Below are 15,668 nucleotides of genomic sequence, written 5' to 3'. Positions count from 1 at the left end.
CACTTTTTCGAAAATTCTAATGATTCGAAACTCATCAGAAAGACTCGATTTTATTTGTTAGTGCGACCTACACATCCGTTATATTTTTATTGTAATACGATAATTGATGAGTGATTTATTTTCGTTTCTACGTACATAAATATGTGTGTTCGTATTATTTTCGAAGATTAAAAGCAGGCAGTTTATAAAATACGGTATTCTTTTACCTTCATGACTTAAAACATAATTAGTAATATTGTTTATTGTTAGTGTCCCAGTGTTTAGTTTAAACAGTTTTAGCCCGAACACTATTATCTCGGTAATTTGTTAGGGCGCCCGGCATGTCCAGGTGGTTAAGGCACTCGATTCGTAATTTGAGAGTCGCGGGTTCGAATCCCTGTCACACCGAACATGCTTGCTCTTTCAGCCGTGGGAGCGTTATAATGGTACGGTCAATCCCACTATTCGTTGGTTAGAGTAGCCCAAGAGTTGGCGGTGGGTGGTTATGACTAGCTTCCCTCTAGTCTTACACTGCAAAATTAGGGACAGCCAGCACAGATAGCCCGCGAGTACTTTCCACTAAATTCAAAACAAACCAAACCTGATACTATTAACTCCTCTTAGAAGAGAATGATAAAGTGGTCCAAACTACGTCATCGCTTCCATATCTTTTTTTTTTCATTTTTCCAGATACAAAACGATCAAGAAGTAGAGTATTAGGTGAATAACAAAAAATAAAGTACGATTTAGCATTTGCTTTTAGGTTTAGTCGGTAACATTTAATTATTATTTGTTTGTTTTTATTTCAGTGACGAAGTCAGGATTAAAAAAACAAATCATCAAATCTTTTATTTCGATCAGAAGTGTTGGCATATCGAATGAGATGCCGTAATTTTAAGACAGAAATCCATTACATTTTAAATTTTAGGAGTGATGTTTTGGCAAAAACATATTTTCATGGAATGAAGAAAATAATGTTGAAAAAGTAAGAATAAGACGAAAGGACCTGAATTTTTTCAATGCCCTGGTGTAGGACATTAATTACCTATTGTTTATTTCACAATTATACGTTATAATATACTCTCTTATTTAACTAAAATACTTTTGTTTGGAATTAAGCTACACAATGGGCTATCTGTGCTCTGCCCACCTTGGGTATCGAAACCAGGTTTTTAGTGTTTTAAATCAGCAGACATAGCCATGTGCCACTGGGGGAGCTGTAATGTAATAATAGTATATAATGAATGGAGTTTAAGGCCTGTTTAGGGAGTTCGACTTTCAATCATCCGGATTGTGAGTTCGAATTCTGCCGCCGAATAATGCTTGACCTTTTAAAAGCGTTTTATGTATTGATCAACCTTTACTTTACGTTGATAAAAATTAGCCCACGAATTGGAGGGTAGAAGATGTTGAATAGCTGTTTTACCTCTAGTTGGTGGGTGGGAGATGTCGAATAGCTGTTTTACCTCTAGTTGGTGGGTGGGAGATGTCGAATAGCTGTTTTACCTCTAGTTGGTGGGTGGGAGATGTCGAATAGCTGTTTTACCTCTAGCTGGTGGGTGGGAGATGTCGAATAGCTGTTTTACCTCTAGTTGGTGGGTGGGAGATGTTGAATAGCTGTTTTACCTCTAGTTTGTGGGTGGGAGATGTCGAATAACTGTTTTACCTCTAGTTGGTGGGTAGAAGATGTTGAATAGCTGTTTTACCTCTAGTTGGTGGGTGGGAAATGTTCACTAGTTCTAATTAATCATTTCAAAATTAGGGACGGCTAATGCAGATAGCGCTCGTGAGGAATTCAGTAAAGAACAAAACAAACAAACTTACCTTTTTATAAGTATGCAGAAACTTGAAGAAATTATTCAAAATTAACATCCTAAAGTGATTTAGACTTTGTTAAATCTGACTGTATAGCTATCAGCTACTAAGTACAATTAAAAGTGGTAACGTGTTTATCTGTACAGTGTCAGAATTCTCCTTCATAACCATTTCTCAATCTATTGGGACTACACTTCTGTCGTTCTAAGTACAGAAAACAGTTCTTCACTCCATTGGTCAATGCTGCGAAGGCTAAAATCTGAAGTGAAAGGCTTAGACATCAAGATTGATAGTCGTATTGTATGTAGAATCAACAGTCTGACCACACACATAAATAAGGTGGATTAGATGGACAGTATCGTAACCTTGCTGGTAAACATTTCTTGTGGGAACTTTTTTATTTGTAAGAATTATATATACGTTGTCCGGGTTTTTCAGCGCAAACAATCCAATCTGAACTTTTCCCAAGTAAAATGTTTATAAATATAAAAGCTCTATTCATAAAAATCTAATCGTTTTTCTCTAATTTTTTTTCAAGGAAAAAAAGAAAAGAACAAAACACGACGAGGAAACGGAACTTGTGAACTGTTAGTTGTAATATGAGGATATAGAAGTTACTGATTCTGGTAGCCACGAATCTAAGACTTTTGAATATTCATGTGATATTTTTTCTTTAATTAATTTTGCTACACCTAAATTAATTAAATGTGGATTTCTCTCTTATTTATTTTATCTTTTATCTCATTAGTGTTTATTTAAATATGCATAATTTTCATTGTATGTAACTTGCGCACCAATGTGAAACAACTCGCGATTTATAAAAATGTTTATAAAAATAAAATAATAATAAAAACCTCAAGACTGTAACGTCGATCTTGAGGGACACACTGTATTCATCTTTAGTCAATAAGCAAAACTACTATAAAAAAGGGCCCAGCATAGCCAGGATCTTAGGCCGCTCGACTCGCAATCCGAGGGTCGCGGGATCGAATCCCCGTCACACCAAAAATGCTCGCCCTTTCAGCCGCGGTAGCTGTATGAGATGACAGTCAGTCCCACTGTTCGCTGGAAAAAGAGTATCCAAAAAGTTGGCGGTGGGTGATGATGACAAGCCGCCTACTCTCTTGTTTTACACCGCTAAAAGAGGGACGGCATTGAATTTAATGATACTGTATCCTCTAAAGAAAGGAAGAGCATTTCTTTTTCAATCAATGTAACTTGTGCTCTGCGTGCAGAGGTATGTTACCTAACATAATCAATTATGTCTAGTCGCTCGACGATACAGGTTATATCTTCATCTCCACAGCATTACTGAAAGTTCTGGGACAATTTTTGTCTTTATAAAACTCGAATTTAATGCTACAAGTAGGAACGCTAGAAGTTCCAAGAGACATGATGTATTCGACTTCCTTGGCTTCGACCCTACACTACATCTTCGTCTATAAAATCTACTATACTGTTTTTATGGCTATTTTAACGGTTTTTTCGACGAGGTTAATTCGGTACAACATTACGTTACAGGAATTACCTTTCTAGCCAGAAAACCGTAAAGCGGGAATTCACACAGGCAACAAACCTGAGGAATATGTCTTTCTGTCTGTTCAGAGTTTTCGCGTAGAGCTACAAAGGACTAGCTGATACACTCCAGGAAAGACGGCTATTCAACAGCATCCACCATTAACTCCTGGTATACTCTTGTCTAAATTAATTATGGGATTTGACCGTCACTTTTATAACACACACAAATTGCGAAACGCATATTTTTATTTTGCAACAGTGAGACTCGAACTGTAAACTTTCAGGTCCATAGTGCGGACAAGCTACCCTTTGATCATGCCCAGTCCCCAAAGTTGTGGTTGGCATGCAGTTCTATTTTCTAGACTTTTTTTCTATGGTTGGAATAATGTAAACAGTGAAACAGTTTTATATCGATATGATATACACAGTGAAACAGTTTTATATCGATATGATATACACAGTGAAACAGTTTTTATCGATACGATATACACAGTGAAACAGTTTTCTATCGATACGATATAAGCATTGGAACAATGATATTGATATAACATAAACAGCGAAGGAATGATATCGATGCTAAAACCTTCAGATAACATCCAATAACAATATCATACTGTGCATCTGGTTTACAAAGCTAAAAAAATCAGGTTAAACCAGCAAATAAAAATGTACTAGGAGACATGTCGTATTTGAGGAATTTCGAATGACTAACTTTTAAAAAAGTCATTATTCTGTTTATAAGCTGTAAAATATAAACACTGTTTCGATATAAACAAAATTCTACATCATTGTCTCTTTTAATTTGAAAAGCTTTCTCGAAATAAATCGTGAAGTGATTAATAGTTTATCGTTACTAAAGCAATCATGGTTGGAAAAGTTGTGTACAAATCTGTTACCTGAGTTGTTAAAGCAAGGGTTGGCCAAACTGACCGCGTTCTCGATGACAAAGGTAGGGGAAGCTGGTTGAATGGTCAGTCCTGCATTTGTCTCATTCCTGTGTTCAGGTACAATAATTAGAATCCAGGTGTCTAGGACATAGTTCTTTAGGAGAGTCCTAAGTGTTCGTTTTGGACGACTGTCTATTTGTATGGGTCCCACGCGTCGTAGAAAGATCATTCAAGACCTTTCACGAATGTCCAGATAATACAGCAAGATTTAACCGTGATTTGCTAGACGTTTGCTCGCTGTCACAGATGCCCAACGACCGGCGACGCCACACGTTAGGCTCAGAAGCGTATAGTTCCATCGATTTGAAATGTCTTCTTCCTCTATGACCGTACGTTACAGTAACTGCTAGAAGGTCCCTTTCAACTGCTCGATATAATCCGTCTAGCTAGTCTAAGAGGTGAGTATTCGCTGTAACTCTAGGTGGCGCCACATACGATATGTCCAGGAGTTCCACAGCACTGTCAATAAGATTATATAATTTCTACACAAATATAAGCAAATTAATAATAATCTTACATTGTAGGAAATAATATTTATTTAAGATACACACACGTATATAAATATATATATTGACACTGCTTTGTAGTTTATCTTTTATTGATTTATATTTGTGTCACTGTCGTACCTTCTTTTGTAAACTGCCAGGTAAGTATTTGTTTCTTTGTTGATCTGCACAAAGCTACTCAAGAACTAATCGTGTTAACCATCCTTAGTTTCTAAGTGATAAACTAGAGGGAAGAAATTTAATAGCAACATCTATTAACACTCATGGACGAAATAAGAGTTAGTGAAGAGTTAGTTTTCCCCATACAGAACACGACAATGTACGTGTTGAATCACAGTCTGGTACACTAACCAGTGGGCCATGCTCGCTCCCTTAGGTTAATAACCTAAATAAAGTCGGTAATACAGCAGTAGTGGAATTCTCTTAGTTGTGGTCCTTGTAGAGTGAGCAATAAGTTTGCGAACTTACAACTCTAAAATCCATGGTTCCATCCCCCTCAATGGACGGTACACAGGTAGTATAATGTATATTTTTGCCGTAGTCCCGGTATGACGAAGTAGTTAGGGTGCTCGACTCACAATCTGAGGGTCGCGGGTTCGAATCCGTGTCGCACCAAACATGCTCGCCCTTGGGGCGTTATAAGTTACTGTAAATCCCACTATTTATTAGTAAAAGAGTTGGCGGTGAGTGGCAATGACCAGCTGCCTTTCCTCTAGTCTTACACTGCTAAATTAGGAATGGCCTGCGCAGACAGTCCTCGTGTAGCTTTGCGCGAAATTCAAAACAAACAAACCATAAAACTTTTCCGCATAAAGGAAACAGTTTTAGTTATTTAATTAATAATTTTTCTCAGATCACATATACTTGTGTAGTTGTCAACTCTTCCGTTACTTTCGTAAAATTATTTATCAGTTGAGATCTAAGAAAAACTTCGTAAGAACCTGGTCCAATTTTTACAGAATCATAGAATGCTATTCTCGTTCCCAATACAGTTTTATCAGTGTTCATCAAATATGATTGCTAGTGCCCTCTTAATATTTAGCTAACTTCTTCACTCTATTCAAATACTTGGTTCTACTATAAACCTCGCTTACACAATCTCTACGGATTCAATTGAAAGTGCTGGGTAAATTTCCATCATTCCAATGCTTTCTCCTTGGTGTAATGTGAAAAATATAATTGCATGAAATACTCAAAATGGACTTTTTAAACAACTATGAAACTAGTGGAAGTTGTTTATTTCAGTGGTTTGACAAATACAGTTGGAAGGATTTTATTATTATATGGTTATTTTGAAACAGCAACAGCCTTATCAAGAATAAGCAAACAAACGTAAACAAAGTAACAGAAAACGATATATAAGACCAAACTTAAAGATAACATTGTAAGAACCACTGACAGCTGTTATTTCTTTAGCCTCAACTCTTTCAGGCAGTGGCGTCTTTCTTTTCCTTTATTGTATGCCTCATAATCCAAAACCGCAGTTTTCGCTAATGCCATATACTCAGAGAAACAACTGATAAACAAACAACTATAATTTAAAAAAATTGTTTTTGAATTCTTGTTTATGGCGTCACTTTCTTGAATTGGTTTATTTCTAATGTATCCGTCTACTCCAAGTATACACTATAATAAGACAAGGAAGTTCCAATAAAAATGTTACCCACAATCCAGAAGACAAGTCACGTTTTCCGACTTAACATCATTCTACAAAACAAAACCCTAAACAACTCTAACTATGTCAAGGACTTCGTACACTTGAAAACAATAAAGCTCGAACAAGTATTCTTACGACTATGTGAATAGCATATGAAGCTGTGTGTGTGTGAAATTTGGAAGATCATAAATAGCTTGTCATTGAATTAAACAGTTCACATGAACTGTTTTAGAATACTATGTTTAGTATGCGATTTCATGAAACTGGCTATAAAAATATTCATAAAACGTGAAAACTTATGAACGAACTTTATAAGAACAATGTTCTTTGTTCTATGTTGCTCTTAGAATAATTTTCTCCATCAATATTCAGTGTGATGACGTATTAATGGCTAACACCACAATTTCCGTTGTAACAAGCTTCTAAGGATTGCGAGACCATTCTTGTATTGCATATCTTGAAAACCTTTTCACAGGCTCTTTACTGTAGGTATGACTGATCAGGTATATAGTTGAATTAATGTACTGTGATTCAAGTTTATTTTGTCATGTGTTTCCGGTAAACAGCATGTAATTCTCAAAGTTGACCTAGGTCTTGTGAACTTAACTCAGTCCTTTTATTTCTTGCCCAGTTAACGGTAGTAAGAAATACATCAAGCTTCACATATAACAACAATATGAGTCAGAAGATTCTCTTTCGTATCTTCAGTTTTTACTCTGCATGTAGTGAACGAAAACGTTTTCACTCAGTAATGTTAACACAGCATGTTCTGCTCTTCTCAAACCCGTTCCTCGGAAAGCTTTTAGGTTTCTCAACACCTGATTAGAAAATAGCCTCCTGGTTTGTGAAAAACTATTACATCCAGAGTTTGTGCAGTTTACCGAAAGTGAGATCAAAAAATGCTTGTGTCATCCCTATGGTGACTAATATTTCTTTTTATTATAACAAGGCTCGGCATGGCCAAGTGGTTAAGGTACTCGACTCGTAATCTGAGGGTCGCGGATTCGAATTCCCGTCACATCATACATGCTCGCCCCTTTCAGCATGAAGGCGTTATAAAGTGACGGTCAGTCCCACTCTTTGTTGGTAAAAGAGGAGCCCAAGAGTTGGCGGTGGGTAGTGATAACTATCTGCCTTCCTCCTAGTTTTACACTGCTAAATTAGGAACGGTTAGCCCAGATAGCCCTCGTATAGCTTTGCACGAAATTCAAACCAAACCAAATTATTATAACAATCCAATTTTTACAAAGTTTTAGACGCATTCCTCGTGTGAAACAAATGCGTTGAGATTTTTATAGTGTATTAAGAAATTTCTTTCATAAAGCTATAGTATAAAGATTCGTAACAAGATCTGGCGTACAGCTAAAACCAGTTGATGATGGTATATATCCTAGAAGAAAATAATTTTCTTTTTTAACTTACCTTTGATTCTTATAAGAAGATATTACGCGCATGAGCTATCTTTAATAGGACCACATTTTATAACAAATCCTTTATACACCTTAACACTAAAGTTATTATGCAAATCCTTCATAATCTTAACATGGAAGTTATCAATAGGGTTCAAATCGTTAGCGCCGTACTCTACAAATACGGGAAATTATATTTAATATTTACACAATGCTAATTCACAGCCGTTTTCCGTATATAATAAAAGACGACAAACACGTAACAATTAACACAGAAATCCGGTTAAACATCGCCTTTACAGACAGTTTGTGAAATTACCTTTCTCTCCTGCCGGAAAACTACGGATGAGAATACCTCTTGGAATTTGTTCTTAGGGCCACCTTCACTGGGAGTGATCACGGATGGAACCCACGTGTTCAAACGTGATTATACTGACCACAGAAAAGTAGTTAAACCCTCACTTTAAAGTCTATTTTTTTAATCAGTTGATCAAAATGAGTATGAAAATATTACTTTATCCAGTTAGTTCGTTTGTTTGTTTTTTGAATTTCGCACAAAGCTACTCGAGGGCTATCTTCACTAGACGTCCCTAATTTAGCAGTGTAAGACTATAGGGAAAGCAGCTAGTCATCACCACCCACCACTAACTCTTGGGCTACTCTTTTTACTAACGAATATTGGGACTGATCGCAACATTATAACGCCCCCACAGATGAAAGGACGAGCATATTTGGTGTGACGGGGATTCGAACTCGTAACCATCGGATTACGAGTCCAACGCTTTAACCACCTGGCCATGCAAGGCATTAGGTTGTCACCGACACAGCCAGGTATAAACTCTTCTGAAGATTTGTGGATGTTCCCTTGAATACCACAAGCTCTGGTCTCCCAGCTGCCTCAAGAGCATAAAATCGAAAATCGTTTTCATGAATAATATTTCTGGCCATTTTAAGACCGTTCAAAGTAATACAGTATTAATAAGATGATATCATATTAATTTGGGACAAAATGCGATAACAAATAACAAGGAATCCTCAGTCGCCCCGGCACTTTAAAAATTCATTTAAGCAGAATTAGACTAAATTAACGTGAGATGCGTTTGTTTCCGTTTATGTTAGCTATAGTTTTGTGCGCTAACATTACCAGGCATTGGGGGTGGAGGACACGTATACACGGTTCCATTTTATTACTCATCAGGACCCCCACCAGCCTACTCTCAAATTGAAATTCTTTTAGGCAGAAATAGACTTTATTCGTATTTTTGCAAAGTATATCTGTAAGCACGTGCACTACACAGACTGTATGAATTGACACATACACCATAACAGCTAGGATCTTGACACTTACTGTACCACATGTAGTTTTAGTCATGTTTTATTCGTGTTATTATCAATCACAGAGCTGTAGAATGGACTATCTGTACTGCACCAACAACAGGTATCGAAACTCTATTTTAATCGTTATAAGCCCTGAGATATACCGATCATCCGCTCAGGGAACATTGTAAGCGAACGTTTAAAAACAAGTACAACCTATCTCATACAGTTCGATAAAAATGAATGCATATACAAAACATCATGTGTTGTGTTAGTATATATGTACGTACGTGTTTGCTACTGGTACCATCAACATCTTATCCACGTGCATTATTGATCAAGGCGTTTTGTTTTTCTTTTCTTAAATCATAAGAATGCTTTTGCATTTGTTGGATATTTTGTTCATAATGGTTGCTCCGGTTTTTTATCTGATGTATACATTTATCAAGTGGTTTTTGTCATTCACAGCTGAGGTTGGAATTCACCTAAACGTGCCGTACTCCCCCCATATTTTGGCCCATATTTGTTCTTAATAGTAAGTTTACTGCTGCATTTACCATAGTAGTGTCGTACTCCTCCCCATATTTTGCCCCCAATTTTTTTTTAATAGTAAGTCCGCTGCTGCATTTACCATAGTAATATTACGTAGTGTCGTACTCCCCCCCATATTTTGCCCCCAATTTTGTTCTTAATAGTAAGTTTACTGCTGCATTTACCATAGTAATATTCCGTAGTGTCGTACTCCCCCCCATATTTTGCTCCCAATTTTGTTCTTAATAGTAAGTTTACTGCTGCATTTACCATAGTAATATTCCGTAGCCACTGATTTCTAACGCCCCAATAAACACTTATTCATCTCACTAAAAACACATTCCTTCTTCATCAGTGACGTACCTGCATCTTAGTCACCCGTGTTTAATTACACTTGAAACACTTCATAAAGCGATATATTTTTATGTATAAATTGTTGTGTATTAATGCTGACAATGTGAAAACAAGTTTCAAAGTTGAATTTAAAAACAAAAAACGTTAATATTTTCAACTCTTGTTCTTTTACGAAGAAAATAACAGAAACAAATGTCATAGCGTGCAATGTAGTGAGTTTGATTTGTTTTAAGCATAGGCATATAACATAATATTTACTAAAAAAAATATTTTTAAACTTCCAACAGAGCGTGAACAGTGGCAGTTTCTAATAAGAGTGAGCCATCCCCTGGAGGAACACTGTAGTAAGTCTATTTACTGTATGTTTTGATTTCCTGCAGTAGATACCACAAATAGCCCAATGTGGTTTTGCTCTAAATACAAAAAAAAAACAACAACAAAACTGTAAGCTATGTTCTTAGAGCGAACGTAAAATATGGTGAATGTTGAGACGTGTATTCTGTTGTGTCATGCATATGGTTATTAATGGAAACAAAAGCGTTGCCTTCAGCTAGGACTTTGAGGAAATATGATTCCCGTTCTAAGCTTATATATATATATATAATATTATGTGCATTTATACGACTTTCGGTATTGGTGATACCAGGATAAAATTTTGTCGTTTCGTTCTAAACCCTCAGAGAAAGATTACTTTAGCGAATTTCAAATCATACCCGAAGTTTTAGTAGAACATATAACCTGATGAATCGCCGCTGAGGGATCTTATCCGTGGTGTGCTATTTAGACCTGGAAGGTCGTGTTGTTTTTGTTTGTGATTGTTTTGTTTTTTCATTCTGCTCATACTCAATGACTGGGTTGTTAAAAATGAGTTCCAAACGAACTAAAGACAAATTTGTTATACTGCTGGCGACCCTACAAACAGTGTGAATTTTGATGAAACTTGGAATACTTTTCATTGTTTGTTTGACATTTATAGGTTCAGAGACTAAACTTTGGTTAATTTTTGAGAGAGGAACAGTAATCATATGGTAATTTATAGGTTCAGAGACTAAACTTTGGTTACTTTTTGAGAGAGGAACAGTAATCATATCATGGTAATAGAGAAAATAATTTTTTAAAAAAGTTTGAGTTACTCTAATTGCTAGTTATTTTTATATAGAAACTTCAAAAAGTAGGAAAAATGGATGTGTTTAAAACGTTTCATTTCACAAAATATATTTCAAAATTTTGAAAAAGAAGAAAGCAGGTGAGAAATAAAAGACTAACCACATCTTTAATCTAGAAGCATAAAACGACACTGGAACCAATCTTAAAGATTTGTAGAATGATTCATTTTATAATAATGATTTACTGATATTTGATGCCAGACATAACTTCCCAATAAGGCCTTGCATTTCTGAGCCAGTAAAATATTAGAGATTTCTGATGACGTTCAAAGCTCTCTAATAAGACCGCGCATTTCAAAAGCCTGTGTAATAGGATTCTGGGGGATATTTGTCATAAATAGAATTGAAGAAGGCTAACGAAAGTAAATTGACAAATAAGTTATTCTAGAATTATTCTATACTAAGATTAAAGTTTATTTTTAAAATAATTCCAAAACATATTTTTTTTTCTCTCATGCTAAACCTACCATGAAAGTTCAATCAATCATTGCACTGTTTATCGATGAGATAACGATAAATTTACTGAATTACAATGCTTAAATCTAGAGCTCGATTCCCTGCGGTGGACACATCAGATAGTTAAGTGTGGCTACTCTAAATAAATTCTTGCATTTTCATTTTTCTTGATATAAAAGTAGTTAATATGGTCGATAAAGTACAAATGAAAATGTCAGTATATTGAAAACTATTGAGCTTGAGGTGGTATGTTTAATACAACACAGTTTAATTTAGTATATGATACCTAGGTAATCTGTTTCGACCAGAACGTGGTCTAATGGTTAATGTATGAGATCGTGTACCTTAGGATCTATGGTTTAAACCACTGAACACACCTGATGCTTTCAGCTGTGAAGGAGTTACAACTGTGACAGTCAATCATATCAATTCATTGAAGAGTAACCGAGTATGCGGATGGTACTGGTGACTGGTTGCCTTCTTTGTGTTTAGTAGGTTTTTACATTAGAAGTGCCCATACGTGTGCTTCGGAGGTTCTGACCTCACGGGTTGAATACACCAAACAATTACTTTTCAATAAATCTAAGCGGATGATAATTAACAACCCAATTGCCAAGTACGTTAAAGTTAGATTTTTCTAAGAAATAAAATGGACACAGATCGTAACGGACAACTACAATAAAACAGTCTGGTCTCTCGAAGCAACAGATGAAATCGGTGAAACTCTTAAGAAAGATAAAAGCAGATTTCTCAATATTCATACGCATATAAATCTGATAGAATAGGTGTATTCATATTTGATTTAAAAAAAAAAATCCTGTCCAGTTCTTGTACTTCCTGAATGAGCATTTCACTTACGTGAATCACTTTATTATTGATTGAATAATTGTGTGAATTATTTTATTATTGTTCTTACTGAGAGAATACTTACGTGGACCAGCTTATTATTGCTCTTACTGAGGGAATATTTACGTGGACCACTTTATTATTGCTCTTACTGAGGGAATAACCATGTGTATTACTTTATTATTGCTCTTACTGAGGGAATTGTCATGTCTTTTATCAGTGAATAGTTGAGACTAGCCATCCCATTATAACGACCCCAAGGCTGAAGGAGCGAACATGTTCAGTGATGGGAATTCAAACACGCGACCCGTAGATTGCGAGTCGAGTGGACCCTATCTGTCAGAACATTTCAGGCTCCGAATAGGTAATGAGCTATAAATTTGATTTTTTCTCTTTACAAAAATAGACTCGGAACGATATAAAATGTTAATTATCTTACACTTTAAATAAACCAATCTTAGTAGAATTATTCTTAAGATTATCTTCCCACCTTACATACAGAAATCGGCTATTTATTTTATAATGCATTTATCATTAATATTAATTGTAAATCCTTCATAGAAATGTTCACATTTAAATTTAGATTCGGCATGGCCAGATGGTTAAGGCACTCGACTCGTAACCCGAGGGTCGCGGGTTCGAGTCCCCGTCACACCAAACATACTCGCCCTTGTAGCCGTGGGGGCATTATAATGTGACGGTTAATCAAAATATTCCTTAGTAAAATAGAAGCCCAAAGATTTGCAGTAGGTGATGATGACTAGCTATCTTCCCTTCTAGTCTTACACTGCAAAATTAAGGATATCTAGCGTAAATAGCCCTCGTGTAGCTTTGCGCGAAATTCAAGCCAAATTTCAAACTAAATTAAATCTACTGAGTTGGCTGAATGTATTACAATATCCACTAAAAACGTTGAATGCCAAAATAACCGAAACTTTTTATTTGAAACATTTAATTATAAGTTCTTGCGACATCTCTGACGTAATGTAGATGGTATTAATTTAAAGATAGAATGAATACGAGTACCTCAACTTTTCGAACAATTTAAATAACGGTTTGGTTGGTTTTGAAGTTCGCTCAAAACTACACTACGGTTATCTGAGCTAGCCGTCCCTAATTTAGCAGTGTAAGACTAGAGGGAAGGCAGCGACTCATCACCACCCACCGCCAATTCTTGGGCTACTCTTTTACCAACGAATAGTCACATTACAACGCCCCCACGGCTGAAAGGGCGAGCATTTTTGGTGTTACGGGGATTCGAACCTGCAATCCTCGGATTACGAGTCGAGTACCTTAACCATCTGGCCATGCCATGCCTTTAAATAACAGAGAGATAGTGGAATAGATCTTATTAAAACATACAATGAAAGGTGTACAAAAATAAAACATGCGTTGGTGAACTGTAACTGTTGCTTGATGTATAATGAAACCAAAGCGGTGCCTGGTGAAAACTCTATAACTCTATACACATGAAACATACTTCTCTCCAAACAACTGTCCATCAGTGGCGCAGTGGTATGTCTGCGGACTTAACTGCGCTAGAAACGGAATTTCGGTACCTCTGGCAGAGCACAAATAGTCCAAAAAACAAAATAAAGGACAAAATGAATCCAAATAAAAATATCAAATACGAAACTGAGATTCAACAATCCAAGTAAAATAAAAACACAGAACTTCGGATTCAACGAACGTATTAAAAAAAACTTAATATTGGAGAGAAAATTGAAACTTTGAATAAAACTTGGAAGTTAAAGTAGAAACAGATAACAAATGTGCAGCGCAAAAAATGAAACCTAAACCTAATACGGTCTATTCTGTTGAATATATAAGCTCTACGTAAGTTGCAGTATATAACGTAATCACACAACACATCTACTTGGTTTTCTGACTTCATTACGTTCAAAAACGAATTTATTCTTCTTCGACATCGAATCCACCTTCCATAACACAAAACAATCCCTCTCGGTAAGTGAGACCTCATCGGTTCATTACAGAAAGAGCCTTATACTGATTCGAAGCCATGGAAATAAAAGTTGGCGGTCTCGTATTACAAAGAATTTAGAAAAATTAGTGTGGTTAAACTATCTTCATACACAACCATCAAGTAACACAGACGGTCCCTCTCTCCAGTTTGGTTTGGTTTGTTTTGTTTTGAATTTCGCGCAAAGCTACTCGAGAGCTATCTGCGCTATCCGTCCCTAATTTAGCAGCGTAAAACTAGAGGGAAGACAACTAGTCGTCACCTCCCACCGCCAACGTTTGGGCTACTCTTTTATCAACGATAGTGGGATTGATCGTCACATTCTAACGCCCGCACAGCTGAAAGGGCGAGCATGTTGGTGTGACTAGCATTCGAACCCGCGACCCTCGGATTACGAGTCGAGTGCCTTAACCACCTGGCCGTGCCGGGCGCCCTCTCTCCAGTCACCTGAATATCAACATCAACTGGTCTGAGTATTGATTGGTTGTTTGTTTTTTGAATTTCGCACAAAGCTACTCGAAGGCTATCTGCGCTAGCCGTCCCTAATTTAGCAGTGTAAGACTAGAGAGAAGGCAGATAGTCATCACCACCTACCGCCAACTCTTGGGCTACTCTTTTGCCACCGAATATTGGGATTGACCGTCACATTCTAACGCCCCCACGGCTGAAAGGGTTTGGCGCGACGGGGATGCAAACCCTCGACCCTCAGATTACGAGTCGCACACCTTAACACGCTTGGCCATTCCGGGCCGGTCTGAGTATCAGTGAAAGGTTAACGTATTGGTTTCACATAAAGCTTATTAGATTAAAAATTTTGTGAGTGAGGTTGTGAACTTTAGTGGAAAAGAAATGTTTTTTTTAACCTATCTTCTTAGATTAGATACACAAAAATTATTTTGCATTACATTCATACCTAAGTAACTTTTCCTTATATTTTTATCTGCTTCTTTCAGAAAAGCAAAAAATAAATGAATAAAAACTATGTCCTATTAGTCAGGCAGGGAGTGATCTAGTGGTCAAATTGTCGAACCTGAAGCATTATGGTCCAAGATTCTTGTTCCATTGCCGTGAAGTCGCATACTGCAATTTTGTGGTCGTGGGTGCGTTATAGATGTGACTGTCAAATCTGGCTCAAAAGTTGTTTGTGGGTTCTGTTGACTGGTCTATCAACTTAAGGTTGTGAATG

At 36.6% G+C, this 15,668-nt stretch overlaps 1 protein-coding gene across 1 annotated transcript in view; it reads right to left on the bottom strand.

The window, feature by feature from the left end:
* LOC143255028 (uncharacterized) overlaps window positions 1-4,686 on the bottom strand; it is a 55,925-nt gene extending 51,239 nt beyond the window's left edge. Inside the window, exon 1 of the mRNA XM_076510041.1 lies at window positions 4,209-4,686. The gene's annotated coding sequence lies outside the window, so the exon portion shown is untranslated. The remainder of the gene's footprint in view (window positions 1-4,208) is intronic.
* Window positions 4,687-15,668: the final 10,982 nt, after the last annotated feature.

The sequence above is a fragment of the Tachypleus tridentatus genome, chromosome 7 (genome assembly GCF_004210375.1).
Source record: "Tachypleus tridentatus isolate NWPU-2018 chromosome 7, ASM421037v1, whole genome shotgun sequence".
In the NCBI taxonomy this organism is placed as follows: Eukaryota; Metazoa; Arthropoda; class Merostomata; order Xiphosura; family Limulidae; genus Tachypleus; species Tachypleus tridentatus.
The sequence above is the reverse complement of the archived record's forward strand: the minus strand, read 5'-3'. Positions and strand labels throughout refer to the sequence as shown.